Raw genomic sequence first — 17,539 nt, forward strand, 5'->3', positions numbered from 1 at the left:
GTTGTGGTGTTTTTTGTTTGTTTTTGTTTTTTGTTATGCGTTGTGATTTTTCTTGATACCTGGACATGATGTCCTGGGTGAAAACTGTTATAAGTAGGTCTTTAGTAGTGTGGTGGTGAGGAGTGGGGGAAAAGAATCATTCTATAGTCCTATGATTAGGTCTCAGTCTTTAGTGAGCCTATTCCTCTGGTTTGTGAACTTCACAAGAGTTCCTCAGATTTTTCTGGGACAGGTGGGATAGGATGGCTAGATGGGGCTGAAGTTGGATATTCCCATTCCTCTGTGTTGAAGGTTAGGGCCAGCTGAAGTTGAGTAATTCCCCACTCCCAGGTCAGTTAGGCTCTGATAATATCTGTCCCAATGTTAGGCTTTGGTTAACTAGTTTCACCTTGAGGGCAGGCCTTGTTAAGAACAGAGTGTTCTGGTATATTTTAAAATGTTTCCTCTTTCCCTTTTCTTGTTGGAAGCAAGAAGGAATTTTTCTCTTGTATTTACAATGAGATTTGTCTTTCCCAGTTTTTTGTTTGTTTGTTTTAGAGTTTCTTTAATCACTCTGAACAAAGTTTCTACTTGTCCTTAAGGATTATGTTTTGTTTGATTTATTCCTAAGGATTTCATATATTTTTTATTTTACTGTACAAGATATTTTTCAGTAAATGAGTTTTAACTCTGATTTCATACTGCTGATCTATAAACTGTCATTAAAAATTACTGTCATTCCAGTTGAGAAACTTCTGTTCTTAGTCCATTCATATACAGCTTTAACTGACCTATTTGGGGACCTCACTGTCTTTAGCACTAACTAGGTTAATGGCTCAATGTCATTGCCTTGCGTGTTTACCCAAATTATGTCTCTAGTTTCCTGAAATCAGGGATGCAGTATCTTCAAGGTGATTTCAGTGACAGGTTTATGTACTAAGAATATCAAGGCCTGTAATTTAATGAGTAAATTATAAGTAAGAGTCTCAGTGATGAAAAATGTGACATCAGCATCACTATCACTACTCTGATGTAGGTAATGATGTAATCATGTCATTCATTTTAAATGTTATTTATTTATTTAGGCTGGGTATAATATACTTTATTGATGGTACAAAACAAGGGAGGGCTCCCTGAGCCCCTCCTCTTCTTCAGGGGGTCTGGGATAGAAACTGTATAGAGGTTGGGAGATTTTCAGTATGTTGGGGGATGAGTTGGGGCAGACTCCCCAGCAGCTGAGGGTCTCCCTCTTCCTCTTGCTCTCACTGGGGCTGGTGGTCCAGGGAACTCTTACTTCTTAGAGGCCATGTGGACCATGAGGTCCACCACTCGGTTGCTATAGCCAAATTCATTGTCATACCAGGAAATGAGCTTGACAAAGTGGTTATCAAGAGCAATGCCAGCCCCAGCATGGAAGGTGGAAGAGTGGGTGTCACTGTTAAAGTAACAGGAGACCACCTCATCCTCAGTGTAGCCCAGCATGTCCCTGAGGGCGCCCTCTGATGCCTGCTTCACCACTTTCTTGATGTCATCATACTTGGCAGCTTTCTTCAGGCAGCAGGTCAGATCCATGACTGACACGTTGAGGATAGGGAAACAGAAGGCCATGCCAGTAAGCTTCCCATTCATCTCAGGGACGATCTTGCCTATAGCCATGGTGGTGCCAGTGGGAACAGGGTTGATGTTCTGTGCAGCCCCTCAGCCATCATATCACAGCTTCCCAGAGGGGCTGTCCATGGTCTTCTGGGTGGTAGTCATGACATGGCCTGTGGTCATGAGTCCCTCCACAATGCCAGAGTTGTCTTAGATGACCTTGGCTAGAGGGGCCAAGAAGTTGGTGGTGCAGGAAGCATTGCTGACAATTTTGAGGGAGCTGTCATACTTCTCATGGTTCATACTCATCACAAGCATGGGCGCATCAGCAGAAGGGGCAGGGATGATGACACTCTTGGCCCCACCCTTCTAGTGAGCCCTAGTCTTCTCCATGCTGGGGAAGACCCCAGTGGATCCACATCATATTCAGCACCAGTATCGCCCCTATTTGATCTGACTGGATCTTGCTCCTGAAAGATGCAAAGGGTTTTCCATTGGTGACAGATTTCTCTTTTTCAGCTTTGACTGTGTGGTTGGATTTGCCATGGGTGAAATCATATTGGAACATGTAGACCTTGTAGTACAGGTCAATGAAGGCATCATTGATGGTGACAATGTCCACTTTACCAGATTTAAAAGCCCAGTATGGTGACTAGAAGCCCAGTATGGCCAAATCTGTTTACTCTGACTTTCACCATCATGTATCAGGGATGTGGCTGACACTGCACCAGAAGATGCAGCTCTCTGTCAAACAGGGAGGAGCAGAAAGCCTCATTTTAAATTTTAATTAATACTCCAGTCTCTAATCATTACAGTTCTGTCTAAAATAATTAATATCTTTTTAAATGACACTGTTCAAATGCTTTCAAAATTTCCATTGCAAATACAGTAAAATCTGTTTTCTTAAATTTGCTATTTAAGATTAAGAAAATATATGGCTTTAAACAATTCTCTCAGTTTTCTTTTACCAACTTTTTCTTACCTATAGATCGTCTCATCACACTAAAGTTCCATTCAAAACAAGCTCCTGAGAAATCCTCTAATAATCTGAGCAACTTCATGCCTATATGCTTTTTCTATGTTGTTTACTCCAGCTAGAAACTCTGTCATTCAGCAAAATCACAAAGATTCTTCAATGTCTCATCAAGTGCAACCTCTACAGTCAAAATTAAGTGAATCTGTTTTGCACTCCCTATAAACCTAATTTTTGCTTTGGTTTGTTAAAACTGTGAACTTCTTGAGGACCAGGATTGTTTCTTACTCGACTTTTCATCTCTGGGAACAACAGGTGTGCCTTGTGTGTAGTAGGCATTCACTGGTGATTTTTTTTTTTTTTTAACAAATCAAGCTTTTGTGTGTAAAATATATTCATTTATAAACTAGGTTATATTTAACTGAACTCAAATTAAAATGTCTAAATTGTTATTTTAGATTTCAATGATCATAGTTATCATATATAAACTAGACATAGATCAACTTCTTTGTTATTCTCAATAAAACAATCTGTGCCTTGTATTCTCATGTCTTTGAACTTGAATTCTGTCAGATTTCAGAGTATAAAGAGATTCAAATCTGTCAGTTCTGGGACCTCTATGAAACAGTTGTTTCTCTAAGAAATATGTCTGTGATTTAGCTGAAGCTAATTTTTTTTTCCAGGCCTAAAAAGTACATTGAACCATCATGAAAGGGTCAGGGATAAGAAGTGTAACCATCCTAAATGCAATATTTGATGAAGTCCTAAATAGAGATGTCCCCAACAATTTTAAGTGTTCCTCTTCCCTGCATTATGTAAATGCAAAGCACATCCCAAGGTGGTATCCTTTCAAAGTCAGGAGAATGCATATCTGAGATATATCACTATGCTAAAAAGAAATAAAATAAATTCCATGGAATCCAAGGAGACTACAGGTCATACATCCTACAAATGAGATGGAAAGGTAGATAAATATGAATGTCTGCATTTGAATACCTAAAGCCTTTTATAACATTATATCTTGCTCTCAAACACCCAGTTCTTGTCTTGAAAACACTTCTAATGTTCTCTTTAACAAAAATGTATATAGATAAGAGAGATTGACGTGTTAAATAGTATCCCCAAATATAATGATGTAGAGAGAAAAAAGTTTCAAAAGGCAACTCAGTGAGTTAGGTAAAATGCTTGGAATTACCTAGTAGTGTTGCATAAGTGGCTATTAGATAGGTAACAATTCCAAAGTAGATTAGTATGCTTTATTCCCCATCCCCTCCCTTCCCGGAAGACTTTTTCATTCTGGTGTTTGCTTGTTTATAAATGTTTGAATAGGGCAATGTTTTTTTCCGTTTTCTTCTATTTTGGGCAATATTCATGGAAAATTGTATCTTTACTTCTTTAGAATCAGGTCTTACCTAATTTATTATGTTCATTCATATTATTCATATTCATTACTTGTGGTCTAGAGTCTAGGAATGAAATGTAGATAAAAATTAATAAATATAGGGGTGCCTGGGTGGCTTAATCAGTTAAGTGGCTGGCTCTTGATTTTGGTTCGGTTCATGATCTCAGGTCCTGGGATCAAGCCTCACATCAGACTCCATCTTAAAAAAATTAAGAAATATAATGAACAGATGCATTGTATGTTAAAAGGAGGTGACTGCTATGGGAAAAAGAAAAACAATAGACCAACTTAAGGGGCATGATGGACATTAAGGGTGGGAAAGTATAATAGTAGGTTGGAAAGTATAATATCCACCCTTCGTGTCCAATAATTATGAAAGTGAGTTTTATAATTCAGGATAAGCATTGATAAGGTAAGTTTTGAACAAATCTTGAAGAATGTGATTGATTTGTTCATGTGGGTTTGTGGGGAAAAGCCTGATAGAGAAAGGAAATATCATGGGATCATACAACTTGCTCGTTACAAACTCTGTGAGGGGAAGTGTGTTGTCAATGACAGAACAAGACTGTAAAGCGAAGCACCTGCATTTTCTGTTTTGAGAGTGTTTAAGTACAAGGAGATTTGCTTGATACTATACTTTCCAACCTAACAACTACTTTTCAAAGTTGATATTATTATTATTCCTGTTTAACAAGTAAGAAAATTAGTCTTAGAGTAATGCAGGATAGTTTAATCACTCATTACTAGTAAGTATTGGGACTAGGATTCCAATAAATTCAATTGTGTATGTGAGTTTATTTAAACATTTGCACTTTTTATACCACAAACTTTTCTTTATATAAAGTTCCATGAATATGGCTTATTTTTCTGACCACTGGTGATAAGTTTTTGCATGAAAAATTCGAATTCTGTTTTCAGTAGTTTTAAAATTCATAAATGGGAAGCTAGCCAATGGAATTTTATTCAAATCATCTTATACAACTAGAGTTCAGAGTCCTTGTTACTTATCTCCTCATCTATGTGAATGAAAGTATATCATAGCTTTGAAACAAAATCGTATTGCATCTCTACGCATTGTAACTTGGTAAGATAGAAAACATTAATATGTTTGATCATGTTAGTCATTTTGGCAATAGACTTGAAACCACTTTTTCTAATTGCCTCTATTTATAGAAAATCTGCAGTGTTTCCAATTTGTACATTTAATCGGTCATCCTTATAACACAATGGGCGATAGGTCCCTTCAGTATAGGCCCAAGCAGGCCATCCCACTCAGTTTATTTTTTAATATGCTATATAGTGTATTTTACATGGTTATGCTTTGATTCTACTTCAAGTTCTTCATATTTTAACTTCACCAGTGAGATAGCTTATTCCCAGTACAATAAATAGCTAATGGTATTCTTTAAGTAAAATTTATTTTAACCAGTTTAAGTCCCAGAATACAATCATGTTTCTATCTTTGAGAGAATGACATTTTTACCATCTAAAAAGCTAACTATATGGTATTCAGTATATTATTTGTCTAGGCAGCAAAAAATTTCAGTTGTATGATATTCTTTTTATATATAATTGAACACAGATTCATCTAATATAAATTGGTTCTTTTAGTGTTCTGGAGTATGGAGAATGAAAAGGAAATTTAATCTGTCTTAATTGGTGTCATGAAGGATCCAATAACTCATACTTTTTCCATTTTTTACTGGATATCTTAGTGACAATAATAGATGGCTACTTTACCATACTCTAAACGTTCAATGTTACAAATTTAAATATTTGTTTATGGTAAAGGAAGTCTCATCCACTGTTTTTCATTTGTCACCCATTAGCTCCAGCCAATTCTAATTCTACCAAAGGAAGTAGGGAAATATTGATTCATATTTTCTAAGTGTCTAGTTAAAAAATTCTCCTTAACAAATACATTCCTATAAAAAGGATCCTAAATAACTGATCCCTTTCCATTGTGTTCTATGCAGTGTTTTAAATGATACTTTAGATAAAAATATGGTTAACTTGAAACTTACAAGTAGTTTTGGCACTTGAGGAATCTGGCTGAAATTCTTTCCTTTATTTCTGCCTTAAAAAAAAAAACCCACAAAAACTCTAGAAACTGGTTGATTTGCAGATTTGCAATTATATTTATTAAAGCCATTCTCTCGGTAAACATTCTCTTCCTAGTTCAGGCTTTCACTTGGGGTTTATGATTCACTGTCCCTGTGCCCTTTAAACTCAGAGTGGTCAGATGCCATGAAACACCTTTCCTTCACATCCTCCCATAAGACTTGTATTTTATCATCCATTCATGTTTTGTTGAATGGTACCTTCATCCACTATTCTCTCTATGAATATTCTGGAAGCACTCATTATTTCTAATATTTAATTGGTTTTATATTATATAAATCCCCCCTTTTGTGTTTTTCATATCTATTTAATCTCTCTTCCCTCTCCTGTATTTTTAAAATAGCTTCTGAACTCTCTCATATCCCTCCAATTTATTCTCTATACTACTGCCGATATGAAATTTCAAAATGTAAGTCTTATTTTGTTACTATCCTGCTTACATTTCACTTGTAATATATTATCTGTAAGGAAAAAAGAAAATCAATTTTGTGCATTGGCGTGTAAGGCTTTCCGTGATCTAAAATCTGGCTATGCATCAATTCTCACCTCCTGCCACTATGAGACATATCCTATATAGTGATAGTTCCTTAATTATGTTGTATTATAATTATTTCTTGAAATGTAATTTCCCTTATTAGACCTTAAAGTTACTGAGAACTTGAATTTTGCTACACGCATCTTTGGATCCAGGTGTTTCATTCAATGCCTGACATGCTCTTGTTTTGACATGTTGAATTTTCTCATTCTTTTAAATATTATATATTTTGATTTAAGAAGTATTTTTAAAGGTCACTGGAGTTTAACAGATTATTTGATAAAGGAAAATGAACAGTGATATGAGAATCAGAGGGACTCGATTATTATTTCAGCACTCCTGCCTACTAGCCTCATGTATAAATCCCAGGGTTGTTATCTACAGAAAAAGAAGAGTAATCCTACACTGCCTACTTCCAGGTTGTTGTGAGAATCACAAATAACGACATTTATAAAGATACTTTATGCATGATAAAGTTCAATAAAAATAATATGCTCTACTGCTATTAAAACTAGGTGAAAATACTGAAATCTATTTTACCTTCTCAGTAAACACAATACTATGAATGACAATAAGGTTTTTTAAACAAGATTGTTACTCAAATATATTCCGTCTGTGAAAAGAAACTTTCTGCCTCACGATAGTTTTGAAAACCTTTTATTATGTTCTCTCTCGCTGTGTTTTTGTCCACATGTGTGTGCATGTGTGTGGTTATGATTTACTATGATAGGGCCCGGGTATGAAATTCTCCTGTATACTACCCAAGGATTTGATAAAACTATGCTCACTTGATTTATGATTTACATACGTAGAACAAAAATTTAACCATTTTTATGATTCCCTTATTATTTCTTCTATAGAAACATATTAAATAGTATATTAAATAGTAAACAGTATTAAATAGTAAATTAAAGTTACATGACGTGGAAGTTTCGGGATCACAGCGCCGATTCATTTAAAAAATTTCAGTGACAATGAAATCAGGGGAAAAGGACTAAAATGATTTTCTGTGAATTGCATAAGTTTCTAAATATCAAAGATTCAAAAGTTCTTGCCTGTCAGATACTTTTCTTTTTAAAATGGGAGACAGATGGGGAAGGCGGTGAAGACATTGATGGATGTCTTAATCCAGAAACAGGTTTCTGAGTCTTGAATATATCTTGCCAATTATCAACAGTAGCTTTGGTCTCACCCTCAGTTCGTTGCTGAAAGTGTGGAAAGAGAACCAACAAGTGATGTTGGTGTTGCTTGGAGACACTGACATGACCCAAGAAGTGTTGTCTGTGGGAAAGTGACAGTGGTACCACCTGCAACAGGAATGATTAATTGCTGTGAGGTATGAGTGACAGCATTTATCAGAATGCTAAACCTTTGAGATCAATTTTTGGGGCAGAAGAAGATACTGAGTTATGATAATCACTTCCCTGCTTGTCCCATGTTGCTTCCACTTTATGGTTCACTCCCAAAAATTCATTTTGCATAGGCTAATATAAAGCAAGAATAGTTCTTATCTAATATTTTGCAAACATCACACCTACTCAATCTTTCTTTACTTATTGATTTTCAAAACAATGTCCTTAATATTCACATAAATGGTACAGATTCATAATACTTGATTACAATTTGATTTAGTGACGTTTTCATTTTAATTTAATGTACCCGTTGTTTTAGAGTGATACAGAGCTGGTCAGTTCTATATCCCTTTCTCATTTCCTTATTCTTTCCCTTTTTGAGCCTCAGTTTATAAATTAAGCAGAAAACAAAATAAAAATACATTAAAAAAAAAAAAAAGGCACCAGCACCGTGCTGGGAAATGACCTCAGCGGTGCGGAGACATGGCGGGCAGCACCAACAGCCAAAGCGCTGGAAGTGGGACACATGCACCCTGCCCAGCAAGCTGGGGCGGCGACAATCCTGCAGGTGCTTTCGTTAGTGTCCCACCTCAGTAGAGAGCTGCCAAGTGCGCCTGGCAGAGAGGACTAAAAACACCAGTCTTTTGATGCAGAGACTCAGCAGCTGCTGAAGACAGCGCTCAAAGATCCAGGTGCCATAGGCTTGGAGAAAGTGGCTCATGGGATTGTGGACCGTTCTCTGCAGGATTGTGTGTTCAGCAAAGAAGTAGAACAGCATTGAGGCCGAGAACAAGCAAGCAGGTTGAGTGGCTTCTGGCGGGGACTGAAGTGGCTGCAGCAGGAGCACCAGGCCTGGTAGCAGCCGTCAGCCCGGTCCCTGCAGGGATGGGTCGGCTATGTCACCTGTATCTGCAACCTCTTTGACAACCTGAGGGTGAACAACAACCCCCTGATGGCCCAGGTGACCCCCGGCGATCTCAGCCTCTTCTAGTGGGCCCAGCCTGACAGTCTGAGCAAGGAGGAGGTGGGCCGCCCGGTGCCGTGGCTGTAGTGTGGGGTGGGGGGGAGCAGCTGGAGAAGATGAACACAGTGCACAGATGAACACTTGGTCCTGATCTGGGCTGGCTTCCTGCTCCCAAGCCCAGGTGCTGCTACTGGAAATTGCCGAATTTCAGACAGCCAGCTGGAAGATGACCCTGGCTGTCCACGAGGATCACTACAGCAAAGTCTCCCAGGAGGCCTCCAGATCAGACTGCCTCTCCAGCGGCACCGGCCTTTCACCTAACCTACTTCCTAGGTTCGCGGTGCAGTCGGCCTCTCCCAAAGACTCCCTCTTCGAGACTTTCAGCAGCTCCTGCGGTGTTTCCCACTTACACTGTGGTCCTTCCCTGAGCACCTTCCTTCCCGGATTCAAGGATTGGGGGAGACAACAAACGGACTCGTCCCCACGTCCCATTAGCCTCTTCGTCATAACCTCCCACCTGGGCCAGGCAGAGAACGTCAGCTTCTAACAACCACTGCACTGTGTAGTCACTGGTGTAAGAGCCATCTTGGTGCCTCAGTTTCCCATCTGTAAAATGGGTACCATAGCTACTGGTGGGATACTTTGGCATGTCAAGGGGCGGAACACAAATGACAGTAGAAATTGCTTTTTATACATTTTGCGCAAGGACCACTTCAGAAACAAATCTATTTCCAGTGGGTTTTAATAAATGACAGTACCACATCACATGCTATTCCAGTTCAGGGTGAGAATTTTCTGATAAACCTTTTCTAATATTAAAAATATATATAAAAAATAAAGAATTCCTTAGTGAACGATTATTGAAATCAAACCCATGTCTGAAAGTATTGTTGACTCAATTGCAAGTTGCTTTTGGGAAAGAAACCAATATTGATATTTTTATTCTCTTCACTTCTTATTCTGGCTCACCTTTCAGCAGTAGCAATAATGTTAACCACTTAATGAGCACTCATTACCTGAGTCTGCACGCGAGGCTTTATAGGCAATTTCATATTTAATCTCACAACTACGCTATAGAGGATAACACTGTGGCCCAGAATGACCGATTTTCTCTAATTCACACAGTTCATCTGACTAATGGAACAGGAAATTTTATTAAGATCTGTCTGACTCCAAAAGCAGTGCTCTTGGAGTCTAAAACCAGAGCCTCTCCAGTTTTATCCTCTAAAATTCATTTCTCTATCAGTACTCTCTTTTGTACTTTGTGAGATTTTCAAATGACTTTCCTCTTCCATTTTTCTACAAAGATAATTGGTGTAGGGAATGTTACGGCAGATTCAGCCACCAGGCAAAAGAAAGAGGTCTGGGATCTCAGACTTAGGTTCCAGTCATGACTCAAACAATTTTAGACTGTGAAGGCCCCAGCATACCGCCATCACTCTGAGCCCTAGTTTTCAGGAGGATTCAATGAGATAATATGTAAAACATTAACACAGCATGTAACATGATGCTTCATAAACTGGCATACTTAATATGTTTATTATTAAGTGTCATTTGATATAACATTTGGATTTTTTTAGCTACTAAATATAAGCTATGTATACCCTAGAAATCAAGTCATTTTGCCATCAACTACATAGAAATTCTCATATATGTGCATCTTCAAAAAATTTAGCATTGTTTGTAATGCAGAAATATTGGAATCGATCTAAAGGTCCATCAATAGGAAAATAAATAAATAAATTGTGATGTAACCAGGATAAATCTTGCAGAATGTGAGTGAAAAAATCAAATTGCCAAAGGACACATAGGTATGGTCCAATTTATGTAATGTTTTAAAAGTATGAAATGCAATGCTAAATATTATTTGCAGATACGTACTTATATAGTTTAGGTATTAAAACATATGTATGAATGATGAACACCAAAATATATATGTGTCATTTTTAAATCACTGACATTTTTTCCTCCTTGATAACACTTTTTATGCAGAGATTTCTGAAAGTGGTTATGACATAGGAGAACCTCTGGGAAAAAATAGAAACTTGTTCCCAGTATTGAGACATAAGTGACAGGACTAGAGTAGAGGTCCTTGGATAGAGAAGCTTGACCGCAAATAACTTCTGTCCTTGTTGAATGCAGTAATTTCCATAGAGAAAACCATTACTTTACAGATTATACATGCAAGCCCTTTAAATTTTGATAACTTATGTGTATTTTAGTTCAAGCCAAGAGGCACATGCTTTCGGCTGATTTCAATTTGTCACTTAATTTGGTACTGCACGTACACAGTTTTATGAGGCATGGGGAGATTTTTCTGAATAATATCACACTGTCTATTTTTACTTCTGAAAATGTATTAAGATTACAGTGATATAGTGTTTGAATGTCACTAGTGGAATACAGCCAATCATGTGTTGGTAATTGTTCAACAACCAATTCTTTAGAAACACACAAAGAACCCTCCCAACATAGAAAACCCTGGGGCCTTATTTTTATTTTTCTGTTTTAGCAGTCTGTCTTCTTTCTTCTCCAGTCAGATTCACAGTTTACAGAGCCATAAGGTATCATTCTCAAATGCAATTTAAAAGCCCTCAATGATTTTCAAGTATTTTCTACGTAGAACACTTACCCAGGCACTTTACATAACATTCAAAGGTCGCCATGATATGCCCTCTGACTAATTCTCAGACCCATCTTTAGTCATGCAGTGCCTTGCATTTTATGTTGCTGAAGCCCCTGTATTAGTTTGGTTTCCCCAGGTATTACATGCTACTTTTTTTTCCCCAGCATTTGCTATCTTTTTCTTTTAAGTTTTTATTTAAATTCCAGCTTGTTAACTTTATAATATTAATTTCAGGTGTACAATATAGTGACTCAACACTTCCACACAACATTAGTATCTTTTATTTCTGGAATATCCTCTTTTCCTCTCTGAGTCTAAATAAATAATCCTCTCTCACCTACTGAAATTCAGCCTGGCATTTCCTTTGGGAAGCTGGTTTTTTTTTTTTTTTTTTTTTTTTTTTGTTAAGATTTTATTTATTTATTTGACAGAGAGAGACATCCAGCGAGAGAGGGAACACAAGCAGGGGGAGTGGGAGAGGAAGAAGCAGGCTCCCAGCGGAGGAGCCTGATGTGGGGCTGGATCCAAGAACGCTGGGATCACGCCCTGAGCCAAAGGCAGACGCTTAATGACTGCGCCACCGAGGCGCCCCTTGGGAAGCTGTTTTTAACCAACTTCAGTTTGGAATCGCTGTCCCCTCTTCCTAGTCACATACTCAGCACACATTTGAGATCATTGCATTTTTCTCCTCCACAGGATTGGTGCTCCTTGAAAATAGGTCATGAGACTCCTAAGCCCTGTAACTAACTTACGTTAGACAGTCAATTGATATTTATTTAAAAGATAAGTAAATGAAAAAGTCAAGTATGCCAGAGGAAAGTTTTCTGATATTTCCCTCTGGAGCAGAATATCTACATACATTATAAATATTTGGAAATCTTGAACAGGAAAATGGGAACAATATGCTCACCATTTTCATATTGTACACTTCAATCTTCTCTTCAGAACTGAGAGAAACTAAAGTATTTGCCTCGACCGTAAATTACTTTGGTAAATTTCAACACATAGGCATTTAGAGAGGCTTCAGAAAGCCTTCCTACACACTTACTAATATTTCTAAGGATATTATTTTTTCAGACAGGCACATTCAGTGTTGAAAGGTGAAGACTTTGTTAAGACCATGATTTTAGAACTCAGATCCTTTATCCTGAGCATAAATCCACTAAAGATTCATTTTATGATCACCAATGATTCAAGAAACCAAGAAAAAACTGCTCATGTTGAACAAATCTTTTTGTGTGTGTGTGTGGTTAAATAAACATTTTGATAACCTTTGACTAGGAGAACTGCATTCCCCTGTTGAGGCCAAACATTCCATTCCTATTCATATGTTTCTGCTTTTTAAAATGTTAGTTGCAGACCTTAGAAATAATAAGTCAATAGGCAATAATAGTAATAGTCAATAAAAAGTACCATTTAATAAAAAAATTATGAGACGACAGAATTCTTTAAAGATTATTTTTCCATTGTATACATAGACTACATCTTCTTTATCCCAGTGGGTTTCTTAAGCAATTCTCTAAATTCAGTACTCATGTCAGTGAAATATTTTGTAACAACTCAATTTAAAATCTACAGTAGTGCTTTCAACGTCTGCTGTTAATCTAATGTACTTTCAATCAGCAGATAACATGAGATTTTAATAAAGAAATATTTATTATAATAAAAAAATTGTACATCAGGAAAAAATACCCTAAAGCTAGTCTATTTCTTTGTATTATCTGGAATTGTACACCATTAACTCTGACATGTGGGGTTATCACATCAAATAAAAGCATAAACCATTTTCACTTCTCCAATTTAATTGGAAAAAAATCTTATTTCAAAACAGAGATGTAGCTGAATGCTTATTAAATGGCTTTAAAAATATATTATTATCTTCCAAGATTTTGTAAGTAGTTCTCTGGAATGTCAAGTTCAGGGTTTATTTATTTTATGCACTTGGATAACTAGTAAAATTAGGCATTGAACCTATCAATGCTTAATAATTATGGTACAGGATGTTTCCCTCATTGTGTGTATAAATACTACACTTGAGCATTTCCTTCTGTAATTAAAGATTTTTATGCATTTCCCTTTATGATCTTATGTTATTATAAAACTATCTGTAGTTTCTTATGTTAACTATAATTCATCTAGGAAAATAATAATCACAATTTTAAATTATAAAAACAATATTGACATTATACAAAGTAATCATATATATATATATATATATATATATATATGTTTATGAGAAAATAAATAACATGGAAAGACAATTTGATATTGTTCCTGGTGCTGAACTGGCAGAAAGCTAAGAAATAGAAAAGTTATCCCTTACTTACTGCTGATCCAGGGATATTAGAATATAAACATGAACAAGGATATTAGAATATAAACATGAGCAAGGCATGATCCTCCCCTTTAATATCATAGAGAAAGGACACATTTCCCATTGTCAAGTCAGTACCCACCGTGTTGAGAAACACACACACATAGCCATGCACATATACATACACATACACATAATTGTATTTCTAATTCAGGGGAATATAAATGAGGGAAAGAGTCAGGATGTGGTGGATTTGAGGGAAGTAGGGTTTGTAGAAGCAGTAATGATTGTAAGAGAGAAGCAGAAGGAATTAAAATAGCACAAGTCCTAAGGTGGGAAAACATAGGCCAAATCCAGATAAAAGTCTCTCGATATAACCAATGCATATAATTCATTTTTCTGGGGAAGATCACGTGGAGAGGCTGATTTAGATATGAAAATAGGAGCCATGATTGCCATGGTGAGTCATCTGCACATTATCTGTAGCCAAGGGGGAGCACATAAAGCTTTTTGATCACCGACTTAATGAGCTTTACACTTTCTGGTAATGGCACATAGGCTGAATTCTTTTTTTTTTTTTTTTTTTTTTACAAATATTAAATGATTTTTTATTATATTATGTTAGTCACCATACAGTACATCCCCGGTTTCCGATGTAAGGCTCGATGATTCATTAGTTGTGTATAACACCCAGTGCACCATGCAATACGTGCCCTCCTTACTACCCATCACCGGTCTATCCCATTCCCCCACCCCCCTCCCCTCTGAAGTCCTCAGTTTGTTTCTCATAGTCCATAGTCTCTCATGTTTCATTCCCCCTTCTGATTACCCCCCCTTTCTTTATCCCTTTCTTCCCCTACCGATCATCCTAGTTCTTATGTTCCATAGATGAGAGAAATCATATGATAGTTGTCTTTCTCTGCTTGACTTATTTCACTTAGCATTATCTCCTCCAGTGCTGTCCATGTTGTAGCAAATGTTGAGAACTCGTTCTTTCTGATAGCTGAGTAATATTCCATTGTATATATGGACCACAACTTCTTAATCCAGTCATCTGTTGAAGGGCATCTCGGCTCCTTCCACGATTTAGCTATTGTGGACATTGCTGCTATGAACATTGGGGTGCATATGGCCCTTCTCTTCACTACGTCTGTATCTTTGGGGTAAATACCCAGTAGTGCAATGGCTGGATCATAGGGTAGCTCAATTTTTAACTTTTTAAGGGACCTCCACACTGTTTTCCAGAGTGGCTGTACCAACTTGCATTCCCACCAACAATGTAGGAGGGATCCCCTTTCTCCACATCCTCTCCAACAATTGTTGTTTCTTGCCTTGTCTATTTTTGCCATTCTAACTGGCGTAAGGTGGTATCTCAGTGTGGTTTTGATTTGAATTTCCTTGATGGCTAATGATTTTGAACATTTTTTCATGTGTCTGTTAGCCATTTGTATGTCTTCATTGGAAAAGTGTCTGTTCATATCTTCTGCCCATTTTTTGATTTGTTTATTTGTTTCTCGTGTATTGAGTTTGAGAAGTTCTTTGTAGATCTTGGATACCAGTCCTTTATCTGTAGTGTCATTTGCAAATATATTCTCCCATTCCGTGGGCTGCATAGGCTGAATTCTAACAGCAACCAACTAGGTATATACTGTTGGCAGAATATTGTTGTCTACACAGTGGCAAGCATATACATCAGTGTATTTATTACACGTTTTGTATAAGTACAGGAAGCAATATCAGATTGTCTTTATTTAAATTTTTACCTAAATCATGACAGCATTTAGTTATTACAACTTAATACATGTCTTTCATTGAAACTCTCACTCATTTCATGGAGCATGTGTTCTCAGGGAGGCAAAGGCTTTGTCACTTTGTTTTCACAGGCGTACGCTTTCAGCTTATTCAGTATAACATACTTGAATACCACATATCCCAAATATGGTTAGTGTTATTATAAAACACATTTGAATTGTAGAATTGTATTATGTTTTCTATCAAGATATGAAAACTTATATAGCCCAACATTTTACTAGTTATCTCCATGTAGTTCCTAAAAGAAAAGTTGTCAAAGTTAAAGATGAATTATGTATTTTTCTTTTATAAAAAAATATTGCTCTGAGTTTGCTGACATTTTGTTGAATGACAAGGGACCATTAGTAACAACCCATCGATGAGCTGCTATAAAATTGAAAATAAATATAAAAGTTCTTTTCTTTCAACATAAAAGTGTCCTTTTTGCAATGAGTGAGAAAGTTAATGCATTTCAGGAAAAACCTGTGCCATGGACAGTGTCATTTTGAAAACAGGTGTTGGAGTTGTGCCAGTTATGTGATTTTTATTGTCATAATAAGGTTAGTAAGAGCTTTACAATCTCTTATATAATGCACATAAAAATAAAAGGATTATTGAAAATATAAATGTCTTATCTCTTTAACAATCTAAATGAAAAGATTCAGGAGAGATTTAGGTGAATTTACTAACAATTTAAAAACAAACAAACATTCCATTAGTTCCCAAATATTTATTAGCAACATTTCAGTAAATATCGGTGAACATTTAGTTGCTTGAGTTAAATATGCTGACCAGCATGAAGTCATCACAACCACCAAAGTCCTTCTTCCTTTTAAACCTATGCATCTTTCATGGTATATTTTTCAGGTATGAACCTTATTAAAACACAGTTGTGAAATATATTTAAAAAGGCTCATAAATTGCTAAGCCACAAATTTCTAAATAAAAATGATCAAAAATAGAGATGCAGAATCAATCATATTTCTTTCATTAAAATATTATTAATATTAGATTTTAATGAGGCCTAAAACCTTGTTTAATAATTAAAAAAGTGAAATGTCATATATCCTTTAAAAATCTCTGATATACATGCATTATAATGCATATAATATTTACAATGACATGGCATTTATAACTAAATCCATATTAATAGTGGAAGAGACCACGGATCTCAGTAATGTCTAGATTTTTTTAGGTATGGACTCTTTCCTTCAAATAAAATATTTATGGAAGTCCACCCACATACGTTAATAAGAACAAAATTATTTTGCTCAAGATGGATTTGCTTTGGGCTTTGAAGTGTGTATGAGAAATCCCAGTCACTCCTCTCCCTCTTCCTTGCCTCCTCTCAACAGCTAAAGAGCCCTGGACACTGGTAGCAGTTTGAAAAGCATTGATCTAAATGATAATTAAAGATTGTTTTCAATTGGATAATGGCATATATGACATGTTCCATCAGTTACATCTTCTTATCTTCAAGTCCTAGAACTGCTTTTTTATTCTTTTCTATTATAACAATTCACTCTTTCTCTCACCAGCACCATCCTAACAGCATATAGTCCCATTTATGAGCTACTAACTACCAATCTTTGATACTCACTAGTAATCCTAAATTTGAGCTTGATCAAAACTGTCAAATTCTTGAAACAGAAATCCATGTATAGGTTATGGGGAAAAATTCAGACATGCCACCTTTTGTTTCTTAACCTCCCTTCATTTGAAAGTTATTTCTGGAAGTTCTCTAGCACATAGGTCTCCTTGATGTGGAAAACAGTGAATGCAACACAAATCCTAATTGGACTGGACTCAGAAGCCTGACCCATCCTTGGACTTTATAGTTCTCTATCCAGGGGAGATATTGCAAATAATCCATATCCCAGTAAGTTTTG

General features: G+C 36.4%; 2 pseudogenes; one reads left to right on the top strand and one right to left on the bottom strand.

Annotated features, from left to right (window-relative positions):
* Window positions 1–1,269: 1,269 nt before the first annotated feature.
* On the bottom strand, window positions 1,270–2,270 carry LOC113262387 (glyceraldehyde-3-phosphate dehydrogenase-like; annotated as a pseudogene).
* Window positions 2,271–8,481: 6,211 nt separating this feature from the next.
* On the top strand, window positions 8,482–9,466 carry LOC113262348 (MIF4G domain-containing protein-like; annotated as a pseudogene).
* The last annotated feature ends 8,073 nt before the right edge of the window (window positions 9,467–17,539 follow it).

Source organism: Ursus arctos, unplaced genomic scaffold (assembly GCF_023065955.2).
Source record: "Ursus arctos isolate Adak ecotype North America unplaced genomic scaffold, UrsArc2.0 scaffold_9, whole genome shotgun sequence".
Lineage (NCBI taxonomy): Eukaryota > Metazoa > Chordata > Mammalia > Carnivora > Ursidae > Ursus > Ursus arctos.